The sequence below is a fragment of the Corylus avellana genome, chromosome ca2 (assembly GCF_901000735.1).
Source record: "Corylus avellana chromosome ca2, CavTom2PMs-1.0".
NCBI classification, from domain to species: domain Eukaryota; kingdom Viridiplantae; phylum Streptophyta; class Magnoliopsida; order Fagales; family Betulaceae; genus Corylus; species Corylus avellana.
This window is the reverse complement of record NC_081542.1, coordinates 23,086,923-23,109,147: the sequence shown is the minus strand read 5'-3', so window position 1 is coordinate 23,109,147 and position 22,225 is coordinate 23,086,923. Positions and strand designations below refer to the sequence as shown.

Sequence of the window (22,225 nt, the reverse complement as noted above, 5' to 3'; positions counted from 1 at the left end):
TGAAAATTAGTCATGGGTTAACGGATTTTGATGTCATAGATAGGTCTTGAATGTCAGATTGTTATGTATGTATCTATAATTTGTAATCTTATAGTTTCAGCTATGATTTTCTCATAGCGTTTGCTTTGTGATGTAAGAGCTTTATATTCGTGATCTTTCATCAATTAATGAGACTACAATGATTTTTCCTTAAAAAAAAAGTAGCTTGTGTCTTCCACTAAAAAAAAAAAAAAAAGAAAGTAGATTGTGTCTTGCAAAAATAAATAAATTCAAAATACATTCAATCAACTTGAAATTTTAAATCACTAATTATTATTTTAAGAAGTGCCCTTATAATTATATTGAAAATGTTAAATTGAAAAATATTTTTATTAATAAAAGGTGACACGCGAATAGTGCAAGCGTCACCTTCCAAAAGGTGATGTTTGGCCCTAAGAGTCAAATTGTAATGATGTTTTCACTATACGCATGTTACCATTATTGAATTCAGTCACTATGTTTAGAGTATTTTGCCAAGAGTTACTATACAAACATCACTACATCAATAATGATGTTTTTTGGGCTTAAAATGTCATCTTCCAAGAGTAACTATACGTGGTTTTTTTTTTTTTTTTTTAACTGATTAAAAAAAGTTTGCTTTAGTTTGGACATTAAACGTTATTGTGTAATCATGATGTATTAATTATGAGAACTTAGAATAAAAATGAGGGTTTCATAGTTCATACTAATTAATAAAATGACACTTTCACCTCCCATAAAAATGCGGTAGAGGATGAGGATATTAACTAAAAAATCATTGTGTGTGTGTGTGTTTTTTTTAAAACAAAAAGAATATGTAACACTCCCAAAATTATCACCTTAATTTTTTTTTCTCATTACTGAATGTATAAGATAACACTAATTGGGTACTAATTGAAAACATAATTTCATTCATTTTTTTTTTTTTGATGAATAAGCAACTTCATTAAAATCTCAAAAACCAAAAACACCAAAGTGCCAATTACAAACCACCAACTAGCACAACCTCACAAAGGCTAACAAACCAAACTAAACCAGAAACAAACTGCAGAACAACAAAACAGCATAAAAAGAAACCACCAAAACCAACAAAACCAATCCCCAAACCCAAAGTATCACCAAAAAACAGACCCTACAGAAGCCCTAAAAGCAAAACCTCATAGAGGCTATATCCCATAAGACTATCAGGAAACAGAAAACAAAACAAGACCAGCGGGCCACAACCACAACCTGATCAGCAAAGCACTTCTGCAGAAAGATTCCACAAAGAGCAAAACACAAGGTTCTCCTTATTTTTTGGAAACCTTCCTTTCCCAACTACTCTGGTTCGGATTTTCCACAAAATTTTCTTCAACAATTGCTCCTCTGTTTTTGGATGACCTGCATGTTTGATCTCATTTCGAGTGCACCAGATATTATAAACTACAGATCCCAAAACTAATCTGCAGAGCATAGCTTTGAGAGACTTGCAGCCCCAATCATTCAATCCCAATTGCAAGATATCCTCCCATACTATAGGAACATTATCCACTCTGCATCTAAACATACAGAACTTCCAAAGTCTATAGCTGAAACTGCATTATAAAAAAAGATGATCACGAGTTTCTAACTGGTTCCTGCAGAAAACACAATTGACATCTCCATTATAACCCCAAGTCAACAATCTATCTCCCGTAACCAACCTTCCTTTCATAGCAAGCCACAAAATGAAAGCATGCTTAGGAATAGCAAAGGGGAACCAAACCAACTTCCACCAAGTAATCTGCTCTCTTTTTTTCCCTAAGAGCCTCCCAAGTATCTAAACTAACAAAAACACCTTTCCTAGAAGTAGTCCAAATAGGCTTATCAATAGGCCTCAAACTGATTTCTGAAAGACTTCCTTGTATGTCCACTAAAGCATCAGATCTAGCAGGCTTCCAAAACCAGCTTCCATTGTGGATAACAGAAGAAAGTTTGGCCTCCACCCTACTTTGAGCATCATAAATAGCTCTATAGCCATATTTCTCAATTAAGATTCCAGCAGGATGCCAAAGATCCAACCAGAGGTGAATATTCTCCCCATTTCCAACCTCAAACCTCAAAAACTTTTTAGCAATATCCCTTAAATTGAGTAGCTTTCTCCAACACCAAGAACAATTCTGGGGGATACCAACACTCCAAAAACTCTTTTGCTTTAGAAAATTATTTTTAACCCAAGCCACCCAAAGAGAGCCAGATCTAGCAAAGATACTCCATATGTGCCTAAGCATAGAGGTCTGATTCCATACTTCAAGCCTCTTCAAACCCAAACCACCCTTATTTTTGGGGAAACAAACTTCTGACCAAGCCACTTTAGCCTTTGTAGCCTCAACATCTTTCCCATTCCACAAAAATCTATTAAACTTCTGCTCAATAGACTTTATAATACACTTAGGAAGAATAAAAATACTTGTCCAATAAACTTGCAGGCTATACAAAATAGAAGAGAGCAATTGAAGTCTTCCTGCATAAGAGAGATTCCTAGATAACCAAGAGTCAATGCGATTGGTAATTCTATCCAGAAGCACTCCACAATCTGCGGAAGAAAGTCTAAAAGAAATCAGAGGACACAAAGATATCTCACTGGAAGATTACCCTCCTTCATCTGCAAATCAGTCAATAACTTGTTCTTGACCCTATTTGAAATTCCAGAACAATAAAAGGAACTCTTAGAAGGGTTTGCCTTTAAGCCAGACAACTCCTCAAACTCAACTAAAGCAGCTTTAATAACCTTTATGGAACTCACACTAGCTTCCAAAAAAAAAAACCAAATCATCTGCAAAACACAGATGAGTAAGCTTCATCTTCAAACAATTAGGATGGAACTTGAAACCTGAGTCAACTCCAGTATGGGCAGCCATAATCCTAGAAAAAACTTCCATAGCTAAAACAAACAAAGAAGGAGATAGAGGATCTCCATGCCTTAGCCCCTTCTTCCCTTCAAAGTACCCAACCAAGGTACCATTTACATAAACAGAAAATCTAGGAGAGGTGATACACTCCTTGATCTAACTTAAGAACTTCATAGGGAAACCAAAACAATGAAGACAATGGATCATAAATTCCCAATTTACTGAATCATAAGCTTTCATAAGGTCAACTTTTAAGGCACATCTAGGCTTACCTGCATCCTTATGATAATTCTTAACAATTTCTTGAGCAAAAAGGACATTTTCAGAGATGCTTCTATTAGGAATAAAAGCTGACTGATTCATACTCACCAAATCTCCCAGTAGAGGCAACATCCTATTAGCAATGATCATAGTGATGCACTTGTAAATGACATTGCAACAAGCTATAGGTCTAAAATCACCCATAGAAGAAGGGTTAATCTTCTTAGGAACCAGAGTAAGAATAGTGGCATTAACTTCTTTTAACAACAAACCAGAAAGAAAGAAACCTTTGATAGCTATCACCACATCTTTCCCAACAATAGGCCAAGCAGCCTTAAAGAAGTCTGTAGAAAACCCATCAGGGCCAGGAGCCTTGTTTGCTTTCATATTGAATAGAGTCACTCTAATCTCTTCTTCTGTAACTTCTCTCTACAACCAACTTGCCTTATCAGCAGGAATAGCCATATGAATCAACTGCCTTAAACGGGCTGCCTTAGTTCAGTAAACATCATCTGATCAAACCCCAGTAAATTCTTATAGAAAGTCTCAGCCACCTGTTTAATTTGTTCTACATCTTCCACTCTATTGCCCTGCTCATCGCATAAGTGTGTAATGGTATTCTTGGCTTGCTGCACTTTGAGAGAACGATGAAAAAAACTATTATTTTGATCACCTAACTGTAGCCATTGATTCCTAGTTTTTTGCTTCAAAAAAGCCTCTTCAGCTTTTGTTAAGGAAATATAAGCATGCAGACACCCCCTCTCCTTTAATAAACAATCTGCCCTCCCATAGGATGCAATAACATCTTGTAGAGCAAAATCAAGATTATCCCGAGCTTGAATAACTTTCTGCTTCAAATTCCCAAAACAAGTCACATTCTGTCTTTTCAACACAGCTTTTACAGATCTAAGCTTCACATGCAGTTGATACATTTTGACCCCATCAACTTGAATATTCCAACCTTCCTTAACCCAATCTAAAAAACCTTTATGCTCTATCCAATAAGAATAGAATTTAAAAGGCTTAGGACCAAAACTCTGCAGAAAACCTGCCGAGATAATGGCAGGAGAATGATCAGAGATACCTCCAGACTTAAAATCCACAATTGTCCTACCAAAAACATTCATCCAATACTCATTTGCCAATACTCTGTCAAGCTTTCTAGCCACAAACCTAGGCTTTTCACTCTTATTAGTCTAGGTGTAAAAATAGCCACTAAAATTAAGGTCAAGCACCTCAAGTTCGTTCAAGCACTGTCCAAACTCCACTTCATAAGAGTTTAGTTTATCCGAACCCCACTTCTCAGCCAAAGACTTCACAACATTAAAGTCACCACAAATCATCCAAGGATTAGCACCCACCCTACCTTTCATAGAAGCTAAACTAGTCCAAAGCAACTTCCTATCCATCCCTTTGTTAGCCCCATAAACAAAAGAATGAAACCAACAAAGATTATGCTTAAGGGATTTAATGAGACATTGAATACTCTGCTCACACTTAACAATCACAGAAACTTCATAATCTGATTTTTTCCAGCAAACCCAAATACATCCCAAAAAATGCTTATCATAATTGAAAACAAAATCCCAATCTGAAACTATAGCAAACCTAATCCTATCTGCTTTATTCTCCTTTACCCTTGTCTCAATCAAACAAATTAAACCACTCCTATGAAGATTAATCATTCTCTTTACCTCCTGCTGTTTTGATGGATGATTCAGACCCCTCACATTCTATATCATGAAATTCATGTAGTAGGAGAAAACCCCCTCATCAAAACCTCCTCCTCCTCTTCCATTATGCTTTTACCTATATCCTTCAAAAGATTAACACTCTCCTCATTTAAAGCACGCTCAATAACTTTCTGGATGGAATGCGAAATGTGATCTGAGCCTCTCACCTCACCTGACTCAAATCTGCCATCAGCTCTAGCAAGCAAATGAAACGAGTTAGACCAATGCCTTTGACTATCCTTAGCATAAAGTTTAGAAGCAGGAGAATTCCTTGTAGATCTAATAACTTTCCATTGCTCCTAATTCACAGCCTTAGGCACAATCCCAGACTTAGCCTCAATATCCTTCTTTATCCCAAGACCAACTTGATTTGAGGGAACAAGATCAGTCTTCTTAGGGATCCAAATATGTTTCTCAACCTTAGTACAAGTCTAAGTCAAATGACCAAAAGATTTGCACTTCTTGCATTTCACGGGTAACCAAGGGTATTCAATGCCTACTGCAACCCTACTCCCATCAGCACCAACAATCTCAATTTCCTTAGGAAATTCTGAGTCAATATTCACTTCAACCAACAACCTTGCAAAACCAAGTCTAAGTTGCTCTTCCGTAACAGAGTCAGCACATAGGGGTTTTCCAACACCACTAGCCACATAACTTAAGCAGGTTGCATTCCAGAATTCAATAGGAAGATTATGCAACTTATTCCAAACAGGAACAGTAGAGAGTGAGATCTTAAGAAGCTGCATACCTGGAGTCCGCTTTCTCAATATCAGAGGTTTGTTTGCCATATGCCATAGCTTAGCCTCCATAACCTAATCTCTGGTCTTCTCATCCATAAATCTGAACAAATACAAACCATTCTCCAATAAAAAGACCTCAACCTTTCCATACTGGGCCGAAAGAGTATCTACAGCTCGCTTGACAATATAGTAAGGCAGAGGCTTATCAAGAAACTAGCCAACCAGAGAAGGTGACCATTTCAAGATGCCTTCCTCAATTGCTTCCTTCGGAGGCTTCACAACAACTTTACCATTCTCTCGAGAAGGGGCAAAATATTGCAACGTGCCAAGAGATTTCTCAGATCGAAACAACTGCCTCCAATCTAGAGCTGGATTCTTATGTTCAGATTCAGCTATACCTTATGATATTCCCTTCTTAACACCAAAAACTCCCAAATTTTGTACAACCTCAACCTCAGGGATAGCAGAACTAACCTCAACCTCAGGTAAATCAGAACAAACCTCAACCTCAGGGAGATCAGCTACAGCAGGCATATCCACTTCCAAACCATTTCCCAATTGAGTTTCACATTCCAAAAACTCACCATTCACCTTTTCCTCGGTCAATTCTGCATCGCCATCAACAGATCGCGAAGCACCATCCATAGCAACCTTTACATCCTGCAAAATCACTTTTGAATTCTTTTTCCCGCCACAACCTCTGTTAGCTCTCCTAGCCATAATTCATCAATTTGCACTCCACCACCTATGGTTTGCAAGCACCAAGAATTTCCGGCACACCTCCACCGAAATCACAGTCGTCGGAAAGAAGACGAGCTCTCACGCGTAGAACCAGTGCAAAGCGTGTAGCTCCAAATGCAGAAATCGTAAAACTTCTAACAGCTCTAGGAAACCTGTGCCACGTCAGCAAGGTCCCAAAAAAATCCCCCCTTTCAAATCATTCTTACCTCGTTTAATCGGTTAAAGTGATCTCAAATCTTCAACAGAGATGGCCAAAATCCTTGTTCAAATCGTCCTGGAAATAAAAAACCTCAAAACAAGAGAAATCTATTTATACCTGAAATTAAAATAAAATACCTAAAAGTGGAGACGGCAGCGAGAGAGTGAGGACATGTCGGCGAAGGAGGCTGAGAGTAAGAGGAGAGGGAGGCGATGTAGTTGAGAGTGAGAGCCTAAGAAGAGAGAGCTGAGGATCGAAGGATTGAAAGAGAATGAGGAAGAGGCTACAGAGATGAGAGGAAGGGAGGAAGATTATATGTCATTATATATATATCAGTTAATTTACTAACCACTTTTAAAATCGGATTGTGCAGTTAGCGGTTCTAAACTTTCACCCCTACAAAATATTCAATTCCAAAAGTATCAACTATTTAAGCTACAAAATATTTGACAATCTGAAATAATTTTATAGCAAGGATAATTTGAAAGACTAAAATTAAATAAAGAGATAGTGCATTTCATATAAGCTTTATGCATGATTACCAAACAATAAAGATCATAGAATTGAATTCATACGATTCGACTTCAAAAAATTAGTTGGAATTTGTCTTTATGCTTTTCTATATTGTTCTGAATTGTTCATTTATAAGCCAAAGGAAAACTTGACGGAATTCATATCATGCATCTCAATTTCTATGACCTTTTCCTTGTCTTGTAGTAAATATCATATAATATGTCTTATATAGGTACATATTATATAGTTACATATTATATATTTATACTATAGATAAATGTCTAGAGGTTTTTCAAAAATTCGGGCTTGAATTATGCTCATATCATACATTAAAGAATTTAATAGTTTAGCTCGAGCTCGAGTTGAGCCCGGCACGGCTCGAATAGCATTTTCAACGAATTCAAGCTTGAGGTCAAGTTCACCCAAGCTTCCAACGAACTGAGCTAGAATGCACATTTCATAGTTCGACTCGAATAAGCATCCTCGTAAACAAGCTAGTCTAGAAATCCTAAAGCTAGGCTTGGCTCAGTTTGATTATAGCCTATGATATTAACATGCCAAACTCGAACAATATACATGGGTCGGGTTGGGTCGGGTTCTTTAGGGCTTTCTACCTACATTGAACAAAAGAGTACAAGTTGTAGCTTGACACTAAGCAGAATTCTAAAGCATGGGCCTAATTTATTCGATAAAAAGAAGAAGAAAAAAAAGGAATTGATTGAATATAACAGGAATATCTCCATTAATTATAGTCATAGTACTTTATTATTATTTCTTTCCCTCTTCTCCTCTCTCTTTTTTTTCCCTCAAATTATTAAGTTTAATTACAATCAAACCAATATATTTTGTATGAACAAAGGATGGAAAAATCCAAAATTTCACTGGCTCAGAAGTAAATTAACCATTATTCAACCCAATCTGCAATTTCCCAAATTATGAAGCTCGCCTCTCTCTCCCCTCGTCCAGCAAGCTCCCCCTCTCAGTGAGTGTTTTGATCTTCATAATAGAGCATCCACCGGGAAGGAGGAGGGAGCTCCTCCCTCAGTCTACCGCCCCTCCTCCTCCACTCCTCTCCGTTTTTTTTCTTTTTTTTTCCTGTTTTTATTTTGAGTCAACTTGACCCACGCGCCACCACCACAATTTCACCGGCCTCCACGCTTCTGCTTGAATAGGATTCTCTCCATTTCATTTTCCGCTTCTGTTAGCCTCATCACCGTGCGAGTGCACTGCACTCGCCACCTCATCAGGTGTGTTGCAAGCCACGTCTTTATTCACCTCTCATTTTAAGTAATTAAATTTAATATTTTTGTATCAAAATAAATGTCTTTAAATTCAAATTTATTCTCATAATTCATCTCTTATTTTAATTAAATAAATAAATTCAATATTTTTCATCAATTAATTTTAAGAAAAGAGTAATGCCATGCCTTCAAACTGGAGGCAATTTACAATGTCATTTCTAAACTTTTAATTGAAACAATTTGTCTTCCAAATTATCATAAAATTGAATTGTATTCCTTTTGTTTCACGAAATGAAACAATTTGTCTTCCAAATTATCAAGTATTGGGGCATTTGATAACTACACCAGGTTAATAGTACATGTTTGATAAAGCTAGGAATTTCTCTATAAGCATGATGTCGCAAATGTAGAATGCTAACGTATAAAAATCCAACCATATACTTATTCCAAGATGTCTATAGTACTTAATCCTTGGGAGGCCAAAAGAAACAGAAGAAAAAACAAAAAAAAAAACAAAAAAAAAACAAAAAAACAAAAAAAACAAAGACTCCATATTGAAGGAAAGAGAGAAAAAGGTAGCTCACATTGTTCCAGCAACTCGGGTGCTGATGTGGGTATTATCCTCTTCACCAAGCTTGGCCAAACCGAAGTCAGAAATCTTCAAATTAAAGTCCCTATCTAGTAAAACATTGGTAGTTTTGATGTCTCTATGAACAATTCTTAGTTGTGATTCCTCATGCAAGACAGTCAGACCTCTAGCTATGCCAACACATATTTTCTGCCTCATAGGCCATTCCAATTTTAAGCAGTATTCCTTTGGACCTGCATATTTTGTAAATAGCAGGATAGTGATTTCGTCGACTAAGATCTTGATATAAACCATTCACGGTGCTAAGGTCTTATGCTCTCTAAAGTCAACATAATTTTTATTTTTTTGATAAATAAAAGACAACATAAAATACTAAATAAAAACATTAAGCTTACCAAACAAAGCGCGTGCCAGGATATTGTTTTCCATGTATTCATATACCAAAAATAGTTGATTTCCTTCAATACAGCATCCATACAATCTAACAAGATTTGGGTGCTGTATAGCAGACATCATGCCTATTTCATTTACAAATTCACGATTTCCTTGTTTTGATTTTGGAGAGAGTTGTTTAACAGCAATTATAGTACCATCTAACAGTATACCCTACATTAAAAATATACATTTTTAGGAACGTACTTGAGGTTTTCCCATAAGTTTCTGTTACCAATAGGAAAGGTACATGCAACATATTCAGGAAAAAAAAAAGTACAAAAGAAAGAGAAAGAAGAAAGAAGGAATATGAAATCCAGGATACCTTGTAGACGGATCCAAAACCACCTTCCCCAAGCTTATTTGCAACATCAAAGTTGTTAGTGGCTGCCCTGATCTGCTTAAAGGTAAAGAAACCGGTTTGCAGATCCAATCCTTTCAAAGCTGTCAAAATAGAGAGCTTAAGATATTTGACTGAATCTTAAAAAATATTTAGACTTCTTAATTTTTTATCTGAATGCCTATAGAGTATCTAGATGATATTTGAGATAACGATGCCAAGCAATGCAACTAAAAGAGACCAACTCCAGCTACTACACATAAGCTTGCTCAATCTTATGTGACTTTATGGAGATGTGAAGATGAATCAACTCGATGTCAATTATCATTTCGCTCTTTCATCCTTGAACTAGACTGATCCCAAATGTATGCCCAAGTATGAAATTGAACTATCTAATCATTGCTCACATAAATACTGCCATCATTTAAATAGGCAATGAACTCAAAATTTACATGGTAAACTGGTGAGCTTATTTACAAACATCGTTAAATTTGCATAAACCTAATTTCATTGAATGTAAAGTGCCGCAAGTAGTATTGAGATTGGTTCATATCATATGCACTCTTGTAGCTGCTTGTGATGGTTCTATTGTTGGATGCTGATTATTCATCTAGGCGCAAAGAAAGAAAAAATTGTCTGCAATAGAGTACCAAGTCTTTCGAATGCAATACAATGTTCTAACTACTCTAATAGTTGGACAAAAGGAAAGTTTTTTTTAATCCTTTCTACATCCAGATTTGCATAGTATTTATTACCTTTTTCTCTTGATATCCTGCCTCCAAGACAGCCTTTCCACCGAAGAATCCCTAAAATTGTAAGAATAACAAATAATGCAATAACTATAGCTCCAACCACAATGATTATCTTCCATTTGCTCAGTCTGGAATCTGTATGAAAAGAACATTTTCCAAGAAGATTACTCATAAGATTGCATTCTACTTTTTGTGTTGTATGTGAAGGAACACATTTATGTGATCAATCCAAAACAAGATGTCATAGGATGTCACATGGATGCAAGCTACGTTAAGGATGTCAAAATATGGATTGTACTTCCACCAAATTGCAAAGTTATTTTAAATATAACTTTGTATCCAATAATTATGGAATTGCTTGCAATATATTTGCTATTCATCTATGATTCATCATCAATCTGCTCTAGATACAAAATAAGTCGAAGCTCGTACGGAACCTCAAGCTGCTCTATTTCATTCAACTCCATGCACATCACAATTCCATTTATTTAATATCCATTTGGTGTCATTAAGATACGATATGTTGTTTCTTCGGATCCCTCTCCCCTAGTATTGGTACTTATCAGGTATAAAATAGATCTGCTTATTTTTGTTACTTACAAACAGAACTCTTCGATCCTGTTCTATCGTTGATTAGATATTTCGCTAGATAAGAAGTTTTGGGGTTTTCTAGAGTGTCACTACCTAAAATGCAAATGTGTTTGAGAGAGAGAGAGAAAGAGAGAGCAAAGTACTAACATGTCAACCAGAAAAAGAATGACTACAGAACCAGCTACATTACTTACTAGACTCCACAGAGATAGCGGATATAAGAGGACCATAGGTTCCTCTTTTTGGAGCAGATGTTGTCCCTTTCCCAGCCCAATGAAAGCGAATCTCTAAACTTTTATTAGTAACTGGAACTGATCTAATGTTCTTAATGACTAGTATATCAACCCCTTCTGCTTCCTTTTCAATCTCAAAATCCTTCAGCTTCAATTTGCCCTGCAACATATTAAGCAATCGAACCAAATCATCTTCAAGAAATATGGAGTGCATAACTGATTTGATTTAGTACCTGAATATAAACATCAAATATCCGTCTTCCAAGACTGTAAAAGGATCTGTTGCCTCTAATTACTATCTTTGCAAAGTGAAGTCTTACTGTATATTTTCCATTTGCTAAGCACTGCAAATAATATGTGAGAGAAATGGGGGAGAGGCGTGCATTCATGTACAATTCATAGTCATGCATTCTGAGTGTAGATACGTTATTCGCTATATATATTTGGCTGTTCGGGACCGTGTTCTGAAAGTGTCTAGTGCTACTAAATCCCCAGTTATATCTTGGATAAAATTTTGATGGACCTCCACGGTCTGTATCCCCTTCATAACTTATGCTTCCAATAGCTGCTCTGCTTCCTCCACAATTAATATACACTGAATGGTATTCTACACAAAAAACAGCAGCATGTTAATGGTGTTCACATACAAGCAAACAAAATGGAACAAAAAATAATGTTAAATTATTAAATATTTAACTGACTTTTTCCCCCATTGAAAATTATCAAAGAGGAATGTCCAAGAAAATTGAAGCCTATACATTGTAATTAGATTCAACAAGATGTCTAAATGTATATTACCTTCTGAACATTGATCATCCTCAAGGCACGCACCAAGCGTTCTTGATTAGTGTAGCAAAAGAAAGAAGCGTTAGCTTCTGTAAAATAAATGCATGGAAATAGATCGAATGATACTTCAAAGTTTAATAAATCAGAAGCTTACGAGTTTTCTAGTCCATGAAAGCTTTTGAACAAATTCCTGATGAAATGACAAACAATATTTTCCACAGATTAGAACTTAAAAGAGAGCATAGTGTTTCAATGCTATGGTAGGCTGGAGCTAAACAAAAAGGAATAAAAAAGAAAAAGAAAAAAGAATATTCTTACAAGGTTGTTCCTATACGAGTATCTTCAAATGTTTTGGTCAAGTTATTGTAGGAAAGATCGAAGGTCCTACAAACAAACAAACACATTATTCTTCTGATGTAATTCCTCTGCAGGCCCAAAAAAAGAAAAAGAAAAAGGAATACAGAAGATAAAAATAAGGCTTGTACAAAATTTTGTAAAATTTAATATGAAAAACATACTGTTTACTGTTCCTGATCCATCTTGGAATAGTCCCACTGAACAAGTTGCTTATTAGATACCTATTTTAGTAAGCAACAAAATGACAACATGGTTAAGCCTACCTTATATCACATTGTGGTGAATCTCCTACTTTGTATGATTAGACAACTCGTTTGATTCAATAAATAAGGAAGCTCCACAATACATAAAATAAAATAAAAAAGGAAAAGCTGCAAGGCCTCCTATGCATCGCAAAGTACACTAATTTCTCTCATAAATGTAGATAGCTTACATATTAGTCAAATTGTTTGGAACTTCAAAGTCTGGAATTTTTTTTTCCAATCTGTTGAAACTAAGATCCCTGTAAGTATATAACAAGAAATATGTCATGGAACAAAGTTTTTCAGTGACAACTAAACCAAACATGGTAAACAAATAAAATTGGAGACTTTTTTGTTAGAATATATTCTTACATTTCAGCGCTTTGAAATCCATGAGTAATCAACTCCAGACCGATAACATTGTATGATAAGCATTAGCATATGTCCTCTGTTTCTAGTATAACATCAAAAACTCTTAGTAAGCATTTATTATTTGAAGAACAATTTTAATTTTTATACAGATTACTATAGAGGTCACTTATCCAAACACAAGTTATAAATGACAAAGATAATTTTTTAATTTTTTTTTATATAGACTTGTTTGCTCATATAGTATTACTCATATTACTTGCTAAAAACCATTAAACTAGTTTTGCTCCCAAACTACAATTTGGTTTAAGATCTTTATTTATTTTAAACAAAAATCACTAATTTAAAAATAAAAAACTATTTAACCCCCTTCGGTAAAACATGAAACTTCTAGGAGAAATTGAATGTTATCATAAGTACGGTAATGTAAAAGTTTACAAAACACTTACAGTTCTTTTAATTTTTCCAAGTGGGTGAGTGCCGTGGGCAACTTTCCTGTTAAATTGTTAGCACTAAGAGTGCTGCAGTCACCAAAAGGAAAGTTCATATATAGCAACTCAATTGTAAAGTGATTAAGTGTGACAAGAAAAGTCAAATAAAAAATGAGAAAGAAATGCTGACAGATTCTCCAAATTAACCAATTGTCCAAGCTCAGGTGGAACATTTCCAGAAAACATATTGTTCTCTAAGCTCCTGAGTGTATAATACCCTTATAAATTAAAGTAGGGCTAGACCAAACAAAACTATGACACAGTCTTATTGTGAAAGAAATTGGACATAATAAGAGCATACAAATATTGAAGAGTGGTGATGTTTCCCAAGTAGCTTGGAATTGGTCCTGATAAATTGTTCACACTGAGGCCCCTGCAATGAGTTCATCTAATGCAATAAGACCCAGAATTTAAAAGTTAACCTTGCACAAACCCCAAGGGGTTGGCCTAGTGGTGCAAGCCTCAGTCTTTGGTGATGATGAACCATCAAGACTGAGGTTCGAATCCTCATAGTGCGACCAAACCCTTGGGGCCACGCAACCAAGTCTTGCCTGCCCATATGGATGGTGCGGTTTACACAGACCCGAGGTTTATACTCAAGTATGGGTACACGAAGTGACCCTGCCGTAGGAATTCCTCCTCAAATAATAGCTAACCTTGGAAATGAACTGAGAAGTCACTTACAAAAATTCCAACTTCATAGAAGCCCATTCACTAGGTATATTACCACTGAGGTAGTTGCGATTGAGATCACTACAATCAAGAGAATTGTGCAATTAGAAGAATAAATTAGTTTTCAGGTTCTAACAAGAAAAACAAATAATGGTTACTATTCTTACATTAGCTTCAAGTATGGTAGCTTCGCCAGAGCTGGTGGAAGTACACCAGCAAGATCCTGCCCTTTAAGAAACCTGTATGAAAATGATATTTACAGGTTACCCATAGTCCCAATCAAATGTGGAACTTTCAAAAATATGAACTTGAATATGAATAATCATAAAAACTAACTTCCCACAAACAACAAATGTATTAATTTTATGTTATTACATATATTTCTGTTCTGACCCATTTCATATTCATTCCCTTATTCAACACGATTTCTTATTCTCCAAGGTACTGCACTATCAAAAACTTTAGGTCAGAGTTCTAGCCATCATTAAATTCTCCAACATACCCATTGAATCCCCTTGACGGTTTAATTCATGATGTTGTTATGGATCTGGGTTTCCAAAGCAGTGTGGCAGCCATTGCAGCTAACCTTAAAGAAACCAGAATTCTAATGCTTTGGTAACCGAAACGTATTATGGGTCTTACTCGACGAATTCCGATAGGCCCGTCCGACTGTTGTAGCCGGCTGGCTAAAGAAACTGTGAGCTCTCTCTCTCTCTCTTCGCCGATAGAGAAATGCTAGACTACTGATGATGTCATCATTTTTTTTTCAATCAAAATTAAAGTGATTTTTAAAATTACGATAAAATTAAAATTTAATTGCAATTTTAAAAGGCATGTCAATTTTGGGTGGACATAGTCACATAAGGGTAACGCTTATCATTACTTGTAATGTTATAAGTACTAATAAATTTTTTTCACTTTTTTATTTTCAAATGTGATGTGGTTGAATTAGAATTTAATAATGATTTATTTCAAATTTAATGATAATTTTAAAGAACACATCACTTTTGAAGATTAAAGAGGGGCAGAAGTCTTATTTATAATATTACTCATCGACAACCTACTGCCAACAACCTTTACCACCAAAAAGTGAGAAGAGAGAGAGAAACGAGTAATGTTATACATTACCCTTATGTCACCCTAAAGGTGATGTGATGTGGTCCGTGTATTGCTATCACTCTCATCCCCTCATATGTTTCAATTCTAAGGGTTCATTTGGAAGTGCGTTTTTAAAAAAATAATCTGCGTTTTTAAACCAAATCGTAATTTTGGAGTGTTTGGAATTGCAATTGTAAAAACTCAAATTTTAAAATCGTAGAAAAATCTGCGATTTCTATAAGCTGACTATAAGGTGCTTATTTGAAAAATTGCGAATTTAAACCAAAATCACGATTTATCTTAAAACAATATTTGGCGCAATATTTACCTATTTGGCAATGAAATCGCAATGATATGCTAATGTTATCCAAACACTTAATCAATAAAAAAAGTACTTTTTAACATATTTTACCAAACGCCTATACGATTTTAAAAAGTAGCGATTTTAAAAACGCAATTTTTAAAATCGTACTTATTGAAATCACACTCCCAAATGGGCCCTAAGATTATAAAAGCGCAAATAATTGCTAATCACTATTTATGTAATAACATGCAGGTATATATGTACGTGAATGCATTAATAATTGGATCCACCTAATTCACTAAAACAACGTCATTTGTTAGTGATGAATGTCGTTATTTTTTGAATTGTCATCATGAATAAAATATTAAGAATTAACCCAAGCATAGAAATTAATCGACCCTTTATTTGGTCCTATATATCAAGAAAAATGCTATAGTGAAAGGGGATAGCTTACATGTTTTCTACGTGGCAAACACCTCCAGGGTAAGAGCAATTGCAAACGACACTATTGTTGTACAACGGCGTCGACTCCATCTTTTGTGTCGTCCAGCTTGAGCTTGTGTCGTTGATGCATGGGTCTATGTGGAAATTCCAGTATTTTTTCCCTTATTGCCCACCTATTTCCCTCTGGGCTTCCACTGCACCATCAATAATATTCCTTACGAAGTTATTGAAAACTTATGCAAAATAATAGAGAATATGTAATAAAATACCATTTTTAATATACTAGATTTTAATTTGACCCTCTAATATCTGACTGAACTAACAAATAGTAGTTATTCATTTTTTTTTTATTGGAAAATGTTAGCTTGTTCTAGGAGTGTCTTACAAAGTGATCATGATAATCTGCACCATTTACAAACTGACGTGACAATTCACATTTTAAGTTGACATGGTTAGTATTATGTCAGATTGTAGCTAGCCTCTATTTATAGAATCTTTCGAGGGTGCTATAGACTATAGTGCTCGGTCAATCAAGCCATTTTTCGTCGCAGCACTGGATGGCTACCAAGTGTCTTAGTTAGGGGTGTTAAGGCGGTTACGATTAGCGGTTATTGGCAATAACTGCTAACCGTAACCGCCTTAGCAATTAGTAGATTTCACTAACTGCAATCGCTAATTAACCGCCTAACGGTTAACAGTTAGTGAAATAGATAACCGCCCACTAACCGCTTTTTTAAAATTAGGCTTTTTTGGGCTTTTTGAATGTTTTTTGGCTTTCTTTAGGGCTTTTTGGGCTTCTTCTTTTTTTGGAGGTTTTTTGGGCCTTTTTGGGCTTTTTTTTTACCTTTTTTTTTTTTTTTTTTTTGGGTGTCTTCTTGAACCCAATTGCTATAAAAATAGCCCATATTGAAAAATCAAAAATATTTGACTCAAAATTTACATTTATTTGTACTTTAAAAAAATTTCCTTAAATATTAAATCATAACCAGTTAACTTTTTTTTTTATTTAAAAAAAAAAAAACAACATATAAAAGAAAAAATTCAACACAACATATAAAAAAAAATGTTCAGAATTCAGACAACTGTCACAACATATAATGATAATACAATAATACTTAAATTGTGTTTATAAGTAACACATTGGTCATTGTTTGATCCAATATCAATTACTTAATTTGATATTATACGAATCATATCATCATTGTACATTAATAATATGATTTGCTTGAAGTCTTGAATAAAGTATTTGAATTGTTATTGAATCATATGATTAAGTATTGATATTATACATTTATATTATTTATATGCATATGTAGACTTTAGACTTATATAGACTTATAAGTATATAACATACATTGGAAATAAGTCTCTAGATATTTAATTGTTGTATTAGTATGAATTGGTATACTCATGAGTTATGTCATATTATATATGTATAATTTGTTATTATATAATCAAATGATTTAATGATCAATTGATCATGTGATATAATCATATAAATTATAGTGATAATATATTAATACTCAAATTGTGATTTAATTATTTTTAAAAAAAAATTGTGATTTAATGATCAAGTGATTATATCATATAATCATATAAATTATAGTGATAGTATATTAATACTCAAATTGTTATTTAATTATTTTTAAAAAAAATTGTGATTTAATGATCAAGTGATTATGTTATATGTCTAAATATTTTTAAAATTATAAATATATATTATTTAAAAAGGCGGTTAGCAGTTAGCGGTTACGGTTAGTAAACCCAATAACCGCTAACCGCTAACCGCTAGGCGGTTATAGCGGTTAATACGGTTAAGTGGTTAAGCGGTTAGTGGTTATAGCGGTTAGCGGTTAGCAGGCGGTTTTTAACCGCACGCATTGACACCCCTAGTCTTAGTTGATAGTGTTTGAGTACCCTCAATTGACCAACCCTTCATGACTCGCATTTAATGCCAGTTAAATCAAGTCAAATCAAAGTCAAGCTTGATTGATTGAGTACGTGCTCACTGAGTCGACCAAGATTAGAATTTTTTCCTGCCAAAACTCCAAGTTGCCACATGCCTTGTCTAAGTTGATCCAACATATTGCTCGGTCGATCAAGCCCATTGCAGGAGCTCCCTAAATTTACGTTCCAATCTCTCTCGGGTCCTTCCATTCTTAATTGATAGGGTGATATTATGCTCATGGTAGTAATTCGTGCGTAACTTGAGCTATAAATCTTGGAATCGAGCACAAGACCCTAATATGAAAACCTCTCTTGGGTGTGCACACCATTGTCATTGAGCTATCTCAAGCTTAAAATCCATCATTTGCTCCTCCAAAACCCTATTTTAAGTAAGCCTTACGATCCAACAGTTTGTTTAATATATTAACATGAGGATAAGGTCTTAATATATGGAAGAAAAATTTAGTATATATATATATCACTTACTTTTGTAAGATATTTTATCAATATTACTTTCTGAGTTTTGATTCCAGCTTCTCAACTGTTTTTAATTTCAGTTCTTCAATTTTATTATACTATTGTCATTACCGCCTCATGGCTGGTTTTACTGCTTTGATTAAAATTATCTTCTGCATAAACTATCACCTTCCCCTACTCCCTGCATTATATTTTGCATACTGAGCTTCCTCCCCCTCCCTTGTTTGGTATCAGAGTCATAAGAGTTGCGGTCTCTTTGCTACCTTGATATATACTCTGCTCTCTCTTGACTTCCCTGTGTCTCGTCTTGCCGTTGATCTTTATATGTCTTTACTCCCTGTTAACCTTTCTTTGTGTAGAGTTCCTAGTTGTTGAACGGTAGTCCACCACCCCGTCACTACAGTTTGTCAGGTACCTATAAGTCCCGTTGAAAGCCTAGGTTGGCGTGTTAAGGCGCGGAGAAGAAACTGTGGGTTAGGCCAAGGGTATGTGTGGATAGTTTTGCGTTTAAGAAGGACATGCTTAGGAAGTTTGCCTTGTGAGTGAGTACCTAGGATGAGATTCTGTAAGACCGATGCCCAGTGAGTGATATTGTGTGTAGTCTGTGTATCAAAATGTGGAGATCTAATTCTTCTGTTAGCTCTAGTTCTAGTTTACCACCTGACGTGGTTAATTTTGAATAATCTTCTATTGAAAGTGATAATGATTTTAAATTTGATAAGTGGAATATCCCTAAGCTTTCTACTAAAGATGTTTACATTACTTCTTGGTTAAAATCTTATTTTAAAACTGAATATTCTGTTAAAACTGTTGAACAAACATTTGCTATTTTGGGTAATAATATTTTGATGATAGCATTTGATGATATATATATATATATATAAAGTGAGGCCCATCATGTTGAATTTTTAACTTTATGAGGGTGAATGACGGAAAACTTGATCTGAACTTTTATTATGATACCATGTTAAATTACTATTTATTACAAAAGTTTACTATCTCTTTTTACTTAAAAAAAGAAAAAAAGAAAAAAAGAAAGAAGAAAACTTTACAACTGTAATATTTAGAGTGTCCTACGTTACAAACACTAACACTAATGTAATGAACTCCACATGTAATTCGCCCTTCTTTTGAAACTTCCTTAATGTGTCGGCAAGAGAAGGACGGATTAGTTAGGTTTCTTGGCAGCAGGTTATTGTTCGAATTGTTAGCTCGAATAAGGAATGTATCGAATAAAGTCAATTTCTTATATTTATTGTCTAAGTTGTGAAAAAAACAAAAAAAAAAACAAAAAAAAAAAAAATTAATAATAAATAATTATGCCCTCCACACTATAGATTAAGGTTTGAATTCTCTTACTTAAAGTGAGGGACATTTTTTTTTTTTTTTTTTTGATATGTTCGCATATAAAGAGGAAAATGGGATAAAAGGATTCGAACCAACAATCTCTATTTCATGAAACATAATCTCCAGTCAATTGAACTACTGATTAAAAATGAATGAGGAACAATTTAAGTTTTCAGCGTTTATTAATTAATAATTACTGACATAAAAATATATGGAATGGGACAATTATTAATTTGAGGCCCCATGTGCTAGAGATCGTACTAGTGGTACTTTTTCTGTTATGGCCAACATCTTTAGGGTCTATCTATAGAACCATAAAAATCAGTGTAGAAATACAATCACCTTTATAAAAGATCGAAAATCCTTCCATGCATAGGCTGTTGAAAATCAATGATTGGGACTGTTGGCTTCCCTCCAACCGTTGGAATTATTCTATTATTCCACGATCCAGCTGTTTCATCATCAATGTGCACATTTGAGAAAGCTTTTTCAAACTTCCCTTTTAGAAACGCTACCCTTTCCAAATTCAGGTTTGATTCTTTCCTTCTCTGATTATTCTGCATCTTCTCTTGCCCCTTTCCGTTACCATCAGGAAATACCGTATCCCGAGCGCCATTAACAGTGCCCAAAGTGGGCGCAACGTCTTGCCCCATGAATGGCGCTACGACCTGCTCAGCATTGAAAAGCCCGAGATTCTCGCCCATCATAACTCGCTTTCCAGAAATATTTTCCTCCTCCGTGACCGGCTGAGCTCCTCCCTCCGTCGTACATTTCAGCCCTCCCGGCGAAGCTGAATCGTCCGTCTGTGAACGCGGCGTGCTACCACCGCTCTCATCAAAAGTTCTTCCTCCCCTTGTTCTACTGCCCCTCTCGCCCACTATATCCTTTTCTCCTCTGCTCTTCTCTGCTCCCCTCCAATCCGATTGATGGGATTGAGAAAACTCTCTCCTTCGGCGTGGGGACGGAACACGCAACCATTGGCCATACTGCTTCTCCTTCTCGCATATCCGATGCCCCCCTTTTATTTGACACCCCTCCCGGCCATTCCAGATTTTCCCACAATCATGGCAATGTTTGGGTAGTTTTTCATATTGAAACGTAATCAGAGTTTGTTTACCGAGAAGCTTGATAACTCTTCCTCTCGCAAGAGGCTTAGTGATATCTATTCGGATTCGGACTCGAAGGTACTCCCCCCAACCCACTCCATTTTCATCAGTATCTACTTCCTCCACCGTTCCCACTGTAGCCCCGATTTGGAAGCCAACTTCCTTTCCCATACAAGCCAGTGGAAGATTACGCATTCTCACCCAGAAAACTGCGTGCTCAAAACAAATTTCAGATGGGGATGATAGGCCATCAAAATCTTCAATAGAGAATAGGATTCCTTCAAAAATCCATGGTCTGCCCTCCAACACCCTTATCTTGTCCCATTCATTCGTAAACTCTAGTAGAAAAAGGTTTTCTCCAAGAACTTTGAACGATAGGTGTCCCGAAGGCCGCCACCCTTTGATCAAGGTTCTTTTAATGACCTCTTTTCCAACATAGCGCTCCGATAACAGCCTGCCCACCAGGCAGTATTGACTCCTAGAGATTATCTCCTCCACCATCTGTGGTTGAATCTCAACTTCCGTTGTTTCCCCTTCATCAAGTGATAGTTTACCCCATAGCTTCGTTAGATCCTCCGACATTTCGTTCTTGAAAACAGCGCTCCAGTTATGATCTCTCCTGCACTCCAAAGGTTCACCTCCACAGTCTGGACAAGACGTGGAAAAGGTTTTCTTCTACTCTAGGGTGGTTAGGCTCTAGAGAGAAAATTGCTCATCAAAATATGTTAATGTTAATTAGCTCATCGGCGGATTACCATTCGAACGATTTCTCTCAGTTTCTTTAATTTGGTTTATGGGCCCATGACGGTCTCGTTCTTAGCTGAGAAGTCATATCAAATGAGTCGAGCCTGTGAAGGGCTGCCTCAGGAAGGGGGGGAAAAATTGGGCCACGTGAGACCAACTTGGAAGCGACGTGCCAGGGGTGGAAAACAGAATTTATTCGAAGTCCCAACGCCACCTCTGCATGGGAAGAGAACGTTTACCGGCGACAGAGAGGAGGTGAATGTTGAAGTTACATCTGGTTCCAAGAGACGGATGAAACATAAGGATGCTACTGCTCCTGGGTTATTTGATGAGGAGGAAGATCAATTGAATGGATCGGGAATGGCGGGGTCTGGGATACAGCCCCGCCGACCGGAATGAAAATATTATGTTGGAACTGTCGGGGGCTTGGGAACCCGTCGACAGTTCGTGAGCTTTGCCGGAAGGTAAAGGAGAAGTGCCCCGATTTGGTTTTCCTTATAGAAACCAAACTTCGAAGTAATAAATTAATGGTGATCAAGCGTAGGGTGAGATTTAAAAACATGTTAGTGGTTGATTGCGTTGGAA

The 22,225-nt window shown here is 35.8% G+C and overlaps 1 pseudogene; it reads right to left on the bottom strand.

Annotated features, from left to right (window-relative positions):
- Positions 1–18,176, bottom strand: part of LOC132169356 (probable LRR receptor-like serine/threonine-protein kinase At1g07650) — a 29,760-nt pseudogene extending 11,584 nt beyond the window's left edge.
- Positions 18,177–22,225: the final 4,049 nt, after the last annotated feature.